Below are 9,242 nucleotides of genomic sequence, written 5' to 3'. Positions count from 1 at the left end.
ACCGACGCACGCCACGACCACAGCAACGCCACCCACCACCACCCTCCTAGCCTGGACTCCGATCAGCACCGAAGACACCGTCCGCATGATGAACTCCGTCCACTCCGGATCTCCGACCGACCCCTGCCCTCACCACGTCTTCAACAAGGCCGACGCTGTCATCGCACCCCACCTGCGGGACATTATCAACACCTCCTTCGACACCGCCACCTTCCCCGAGAGCTGGAAGCACGCCGAACTCAGCGCTCTTCTCAAGAAACCTACAGCAGACCCCACCGAACTCAAGAATTACCGCCCAATCTCGCTACTCCCGTTTCCAGCCAAAGTCATCGAGAAGACCGTCAACAAACAGCTGGCCGCCTTCCTCGAGACGAACGGATCCCTCGACCCCTCGCAGTCCGGCTTCCGAGCCAACCACAGCACCGAGACCGCCCTCATCGCCGCCACCGACGACATCCGAGCACTGATGGACAACGGAGAAACAGCGGCCCTCATCCTCCTAGACCTCTCGGCGGCCTTCGACACTGTCTGCCACCGCACCCTAGTGCAACGCCTCAGCAACGTCGGAATCCAGGAGAAGGCACTGGAATGGATCGTCTCCTTCCTCGACGGAAGAACACAGAGAGTCCGCCTACCACCGTACAAGTCAGAGGCCACCGAAGTCATCTGCGGCGTCCCTCAAGGATCCTCGCTGAGCCCTACCCTCTTCAACGTCTACATGAGCCCCCTCGCAGCCATCGCACGCCAACACAACCTCAACATAATCTCCTACGCCGACGACACCCAGCTGATCCTCTCCCTGACCAACGACCCCGCCGCGGCCAGAGCCAACCTGCACGAAGGGATGAAGGAGGTAGCCGAGTGGATGACGACCAGCCGCCTGAAACTGAACTCAGACAAGACGGAGGTCCTCATCCTGGGCTCCACACCCACCGCCTGGGACGACTCCTGATGGCCACCCGCCCTGGGCACCGCACCCAAACCGACGAACCACACACGCAACCTGGGCTTCATCCTGGACTCCTCCCTCTCCATGACCAGACAAGTCAACGCGTCTCCTCGGCGTGCTTCAACATCCTGCGCATGCTACGGAAGATCTTCTGGTGGATCCCCACGGAGACCAGGAAGACCGTCACCCAGGCCCTCGTCACCAGCCGACTGGACTACGGCAACGCCCTCTACGCCGGAACCACCGCCAAGCTCCAGAAGAGACTTCAGCGGATCCAGAACGCCTCAGCCAGACTCATCCTCGACATCCCACGAAACAGCCACATCTCCGGACACCTGAGAGACCTGCATTGGCTCCCCGTCAACAAAAGAATCACCTTCCGTCTCCTCACCCACGCACACAAAGCCCTACACGATCAAGGCCCGAGCTACCTCAACAACCGAATCAACTTCTACGCTCCCAAACGCCACCTCCGATCAGCCAGCCACGCCCTCGCCGCTGTCCCACGCATCCGAAGAGCGACAACAGGAGGAAGATCCTTCTCCTACCTGGCCGCCAAGACCTGGAACTCCCTCCCGACCGACCTACGCCTGACCCAAGACCACCTCTCCTTCAGGAAGAAGCTCAAGACCTGGCTGTTCGAGCAGTAACGGCACCCCCTAGCGCCTTGAGACCCTACGGGTAAGTAGTGCGCTCTATAAATGTCTTGATTGATTGATTGATTAGAATCAATGAACCTCCTGCTGCAGCGCCTACGGGTGCTAGCATGGCACACAAATATTCTAAAAACCAGTGGGGTGGTGGACTCTAACGAGGCCTACATTATTTTCTAATGAAAAGTGTTCTCTTACAGAAAAAGCAACCCCGATAGGAAAATTGTGTTACTACTGGGATATAATAAAATTACAATTAGGTAGTGACGTCCTGGCAGGCGCAGTACCACGTTGGGCCACTAGATGACAGTAACCACCCACTTATATGACACGAAACTACACGTTCGGCTAACAGTTTGCTGTACTATATCCAGGGCCACTGGAATCAAGTGGCTTCATCTTTTTCTGCTGCAGCTACTCCATAATTCGCTGCACACTTGGCTTATTCCACCAAAATAATCGTTTTTAGCTCTAAGCGATGACAAGTTACTAGAAGAAACGTGCCATATGCTGCAGTGCTGCCGCAGACATTGCACTAGAGTGAAATGCTCACCTTTCAGTGGTTGATTGCTGGATTTGCAAACTAAACTTACTCTAATGAGGTGCAAGTTTTGACAGACAGTATTATCTATCCCCTGGTGATGGAACGAGGAAGGGCTTTTGTCTGCAGCATGGAATAAAATTATGACATATCTAATGTAATGTAAACGGAGGAAATACATTCTCATATATCATGAACGTGTGTTATATCATAATTCGTGCAAATTGATACCATGTCTAAGACAATTTACTCAGAGCAACAATGATTTCCAGGATGTCGTCAGAGCACAGACCACTCCTCCACTTCACTTGGAGGTCTGATGTCCTGAATCAGACCAGGCCTGCCAGGGAGCCACTTAAGCAATACATAGGTAATGAAAAAGTACTCCTCCGAAGAGCCTTTTGTAATGGAGACGTCCATAGTGTCAACTGAGTACAACCAAAACTGACCAAAATACCAGTTGTGAACCACAACTGGGACACGCAGAAGCAGCATACCTTTTGTTACAAAAAATGTGCACATGCAACTTTGTATTCTTTAAAGTGAAATACCGTATATTTTACTCAACACTGTCTTACTCTGAGAGTTTCAAGGGTCTGTGTTAGTTTAATTGTCTATGATCTTCCATGCACAACAAAATGATGTGTTGGTGAATAACCGCTTCAATAAGGTTTGGTGAATGCATCGACTTGTCTTCATTAAAAAACCTTTAATGTGATCAGTTTTGTTTCAATGCGAGTTGAAATGATAATAATGGCACAGAAGGTACTGAATCATGTGCATTTTCTTGCCACATAATTTAATCCCCCTGTCATTTAATTTGGCCCTCCATGGCTACATTCATTCCAGTGGCCCTCAGCATACATTTGCTTTTTAGAATTAGTTGTACCTCGGCACTCCAATATTTTTTATCATGAAAGCATGTGCTTTTAAGGGAGTTTGTTCCCAGTCCTGACCGGTTTAGAGTCCTGACTATTAATCCCTCGTGTGGACAGTACCTATGTCTATGTATGAAAAGAGAACATCAAAAATGTGGCATTCCTTTAGTGTTTTAATGTCTTATTGGATACAGTTCCTCTCACTACAATGCTTATTAACAACACATGATACAATACTATTGTTGTAAGTTCTTATGTGCTTTGATCGCAAAGAACTGATTCAGGCAGCCGACACGTGTTTCGTTACTAAAAGTAACTTCCTCAAGGCTGCAAACAGAGATTGTCAAGATAAAAACCATTATCTCTATCCTCTATCTTTCTTGGTGTTAGTAGAGAGGTGTGTGTTAAGCATATTGTAACAAGTAACAAGATAAGTCGAAAAGTGATGTTCTCTTTGACAAGCAATGTGCAAGAAGATGTTACGTGAACAGGCATTAGAAAAGTGATTTAAAAGTGAATAACGGTGCGTCAGAGATTCAGAGCAAAGAATGTGACATTCCATTTCTCAAACGTGCTTATAGTCAGCCAACCAAAGTGTCTATTTGCATGCCAAGAACTTCAGTGAGATTGCAGAGTTTTTCATGATTCGAAAAGTGAGTTCTCGAACGTGTCGCCCTCAAAAACTAGCAGAGAGGCAACCAAAGAGTACCTTATTTATCTCGTAGTTGGGAAACGTCAACGTTTTGTCAAAGATTTCTCAAGAGGAAATAAGTTCTAAAACCTGCGAAAGACGGAAATACTTGTCATTTACGTGCAACATTGGTGGAATCTGTTGAATGTGAACCACAACAGTAACATTATCTTATTTAGAAGGATACATTTGACTCCTGATCCAGTAAAAATGACTTGCGTACCCCCAAAAAACAGATGAATGTAATTCTGAGAAAGACATCAAAGTCAGATGTTTCTGTTATTATTTATCATACAGAAACGATTTAATTGATAAAGAGAGACAATGCTACCTGTTATTAATTACCTCTCTTGGAGATTTTCTTGTCTGCGCAAAATTTATTTCTCCAAAATGATTCGCGATTAGAAGGAAAGTTCATTAAACGATCCTATATGTGAGAACCAGAAGTTAGAAGAGCACAATTTAATATACTGGTGCGGAAATTAAAACTCGCATTTCTCATAATATTTGATTTCCAGACATTCAACGCGGCAATTTGCATGGTGCTATAAAAGTGAGCACATTAGATAAAATCACCTACTGCATTATGTGAAGTAACTGGTCTAACGGAAAAGTATATATTACGCATTGAATGCTGTAGCAAAATGGCTCCCCGAGAGATGGAACACAGAATGTCCCTTAGGGTTTTGTTCCTTCTATGTATTACCTTTGGTTTGCTGGTGAGATGCTGCCGGAGAGATTTGTCTAGAGCCAATAAATGCCAATGCCTCGCGATGATTTTATAGATTGACTGATGACTGTCAACATGGAAGTCGGTAATCAGGCCTATTATCTTTACGTTGTGCATCTTTTCTTTTGTTGACCTTACTTAGTAGTGTGTGTCTGGGTGTTTTCAATATATGTTTTTTTGCTGCATCCAAGATCTCTGGAGAATAACTCCTGCACTTGAAATGTTCTGTAGGTTATTGATTTCACTGAGAAATACTTCTTCGCCGCAATTGCGGCGAATGCGAGTCATTTCTCCCATAGGTATGGCCCTAATTTGACTTTTCGGATGCTCACTATCCGCATGCAACACCGCGTTACATGCAGTTTTCTTTCTGTATAGTTTCGACCTGATTTTGTTTTCTTTAGTATAAATGATAGTATCTAAGAATTCTATTTCTGACGTGCTGAAATTTGAAGTGAATTTCAGGTTGAAGGAGTTGTCATTAGGATATTCAGTCAGAGCCAAGAATTCTGATTTCCTCCCTGCCCAGATGATGAAAACATCATCGATGTAACGGCCCCAAGTATACAATGTGTGTGGTTAGGCTCGGTGGGCCATCAGTCCAGAAATGTTTGGGTTCAAATCTTCCCCACATTTTCCCTTATACAGATTAGCTATGGATGGGGAACATTTGGAGCCCAAGGCTACACCCTGTATCTGTATATGGCAAAAGTTGAACACAAACATCTCTGGACTGATGGCCCACCGAGCCTAACCACAGACATTGTATACTGGGGCCGTTACATCGATGACGTTTTTGTACACACATAGATGGACCGACCCCAGCTCAGTACATTGAGGATGTGAGTCCTTCATTGAAGCCTGTGGGTTGGGGCCTGATGCGGAGGCCTAAGCACTCATCTGTACCAGCCTGAAGGAGATGCGGTTTCACGAAGGGGAACCGGGCTGGAAGATGGCGGAAAGCTGAAGAGGCATCGCAGAGAACAGGGACTCTGAGGGAATGTTTTCACTCAAGCTTGGACCGTCCAACCCCACCACAGGAGCCCAGAGATGCAGATCTGGGAAGATGAGCCATTCCTGCCAGGCTCCTTTCAGAACCGAGCCGATGGAAGAAACCTACTCAACCTCGAAATGGTCTTCACTGCCTTCCAAGGGACGTTAGGAACATCTTCGATGGTGGGCCCAAGAAGTCTTGGTGTGAAGGATTTAAAACCCAAGATGCCAGTGTCAGCTTCTCCGACACATTGGTGTTTTCAAAAACTATTCAGCAGTGAGCGCTGCCGAAGCGAATAGTATCTTTAGCTCAGACCTGCAATCACCAGAGCAGCAACACATCACTGAGTAAAATAAACACAAGCCATCAGAGGAGGAGACCCTGTATTTATAGGGGTGGTACACCTCAATGCAATCACACCTCACAGGGAAGATCTTTCCAAGGTCCCCTCTTCACTATTAGTGCACAAAGCCACTGATAAGCAGTAATCACATATATACATAGATTGAGTGAGATACGTACCGTGTGCTCCAAAGAATAGTACATAATGTGACATAAAAACACAGAATGGTCATGAGGAACCACTTGGCTTTCTCACTGAAAGGGGTGTAGGATGTTCACAGAAATCAAACCATCTCTAGCTATCTTCATTTGAAATGTAAATATGTAGAGGAAACTATAAGTTGACGACCTTCGATACAACTAACCACATCGTCCTGCTTAACACACTCCTCTCAACTAGACAAGCCTGGAAAGGTTTGGGAATGGTTTGCTTTGTTCACCTGAAACAGAAGCAACACATTAAGTGGGATCTCCAGATCAGCCCTCCTCCCAGTTAACTAGTCACCCAGGGCTCTGTGCTCCCACCTGGACATGGTCACACTAAGCCTCCAAGTGTTCTTCTAGCCAGTCTTAGCTCTCCCTCAGCCAGGCTGTTGATGAGCCTCACTGCTACCTCAGCGGGATCCCAGCGGCAGAGAACCAATGCACAAGCATGCAAACTATATAACTGCGCATGTCCACCAGACCACAAAAAATAATTAACCTTCACTAACAGGGGTAAAGTGCAACAGAAAATTGATGTCTGGTTAACAAAACTATATCTTGAAAGCTTCTTCTTTCTCACACGCTCTTCAGGCCAAATAACTGCAAGACCAACCCCTTCTTTCTCCCTTCCCTAAAAACAATATACAGATCCATCTGGGAGTCTTCTTCCACACGGATAGTGCAAAAACGCCCTTATGACCGACATTTCAGGCCCAACTCTGCCACCATCAAAAATCTGCCTTCTATGCAACAGTGAGCTTAGTCGCTGGTGGGTGTAAAGGTATCGAATACAATCGCCATAATCAAGGATCCATACTACAGCCCCCGTCCCCCCTGCACTCAACCACCTCAATCCCTGAACATCATTTACTCATTGGTCAGTTTAAACATATATCATTTGATCCCACAATCAGGAACCCATAGTGCAGTCTCCCCCTAGCACACATCCATCTCAAATCCCTGCCCATCCTTCACAAAGGCTTGCATGTTTGATATCCAGCATACCTAGCAGAAATACTCTCCAAGGTGGTAGTACACACAACAACGACTACATTATTGTTGAAGTTACCAACATATGACAAAATACCAGAAACAAGCCTATTCTTACTCCATTCCCCTTCTTCGCTGGAACAGAACCGCCCACCAGACCCTCCATGTGTGCTCTCGCTACCCTTCTCCTCAGCTCAACGGCGGCTCTTATTTCATTAAACTAGGTCTAGGTACGTCCTTTTAACTCCACGGTAAATTACGTATAGCACCTAAATCAGCAAACACTACAGATTTTGTAACTACCAAAGACCCATTGAAATCTTTAGGTCGAGCCTACTACAAAGAGCACGAGCTGTCTGCTGTGAAGCATATTCTGGATTACTAGGGACATAGAGGGGCTTGGGGCTCACCCCTCGATTACTGATTGGTTGGCTTACCGCGTCACTCCATTAGCTGGATTCTTATTCATGTCCTGGATTGTCAATCTTTAAGTTAAGGTCTTTGTTAGTACACACTCAAAGGAAATAAAGGAAGCAAAAGGACATCCAAGACTTACTGAACTAGAAAGGTGTGTACTACATCTTACATCTGCAGGGATCAATCCTAGAGGTCTGTCCCCACCATTACCACACACTGCCACCCAGAGATAGACCCCAGGGGATCAGGCCTCTGTGGAATCTGTTTATTTAAATCATCCCATCTTTGTGTGGGATACCTTCTAAGTGCTCTCCGCACTGCATCTTAAAGTGGCCATTGTTTGGGGGAGGAGTTTAATTTTCATAAACTTCCGGATGTGTGCCCATTTACTGCTTCACTATTATGTGTTTATCCAGATGCTCCAAATTTTGGCAAAGAGGGGTGTTAGTGGTAATCTGGGTTCTCAGTCATAGGAATCTTCGCTAAAAGCCATAAAAAAAGACATAAAAAACCCATTCTCCACCTTAGTGGTGGTAAATAATTTAACATCACTATGCAAATGGAACTGGGCTGCACTGTGGGGCAGCTGGCTAGTAATTCCCTCTTCATTCAATGTCTTTCTTTTACATTAGAAGGTTTCAGAAATGGGGAATCCAGTAGGTTTAAATTGTTTTTCAAATGGAAAATAAAAAATACAGCACATCAATAAACATATAGAAAATAGAGTTCATTTTTGAAAGGGAAATTCTGTCCTGCAAAAGAAATTTGAGGTCCCACACCAGAGCAGCCCTACTCAATGTTTAGAACGAGTGAACATAGAATGATGCAGAACTAGGCTTGCTATCCATGCCTATATCACAACAAAAAGAGGGTCCGAGGGGGTTTAAACACCGTACGGGTTGACTCCCCACTCCAAAGTCTACCACAAACAAGAACCCTTGGGGCTAAAACAGAGAACTGTCTAGAATAGAATAGAGAATAGAAGTAGCATTTATAAAGCGCATGGCTACCCATGGGCATCCCAGCGCTACAGATTACAAGAAGCTTCTAAAACTTATCTGGGGAAAAGCCATGTTTTCAACATCTTGTGAAAGTTCAGATGGTTAGTTTCCTTCCACAGCTGACGCGGGAGGGAGTTCCAAAGCTTGGCGGCATTGTAAGAGAAAAGCCGACCTCCACTTCTGGCTCTTTTAATCCTTGGTACACAGGCCAAGTGCAATTCATCCGATCGTAAAGGCCTGTTAGCTTGATATAGTTTAGCTAGGGAGGAGATGATCTTAGGTCCTTTCCCACTAAGCAACTTGCGAGTGATAGAAAGCGCTTTGAAGTGGACTCTTTCCCGAATGGGCAGCCAATGCAGAGCTTTTATGGCGGGTTTGGCTGAATGTTGGTAGGGAATTCCCAAAAGGGTTCTTGCCGCACAGTTCTGAATCATTTGAAGTTTAGAGAGCACTGCCTCTGGGGCCCATAGGTAAAGTACATTACTAAAGTCCAGGCGTGATATAATAAGCGCCTGGACTACAAGTTTTTTTGCTTGAAATGGAAGCAAAGGGAGTGCTTTACGAAGCATTCTAAGCATGCTAAAACAAGTGGCAACTACTTTCCTGGTTTGGACTTTAAGAGTGAGATCAGTGTCCAGCCCGAACCCCAAGCTTTTTATGTGTGGTTTAGGAGCGGGTGCTAATCCCATTGCAGTCGGCCACATCTCAATTGGTCTAAATAGTGCCGGATTACCAAGGAGCAAAAGCCCTGTCTTGTCTCAGTTTAGCTTCAAATACAAATGGTTTATCTATTTAGCCACTTCTTCAAGACAAGTGCGAAGGCGGGGAGTGGATGGTTAAGTGAGACCACTA

The sequence above is a fragment of the Lissotriton vulgaris genome, chromosome 4_1, assembly GCF_964263255.1.
Source record: "Lissotriton vulgaris chromosome 4_1, aLisVul1.2, whole genome shotgun sequence".
NCBI classification, from domain to species: domain Eukaryota; kingdom Metazoa; phylum Chordata; class Amphibia; order Caudata; family Salamandridae; genus Lissotriton; species Lissotriton vulgaris.
The sequence above is the reverse complement of the archived record's forward strand: the minus strand, read 5'-3'. Positions refer to the sequence as shown.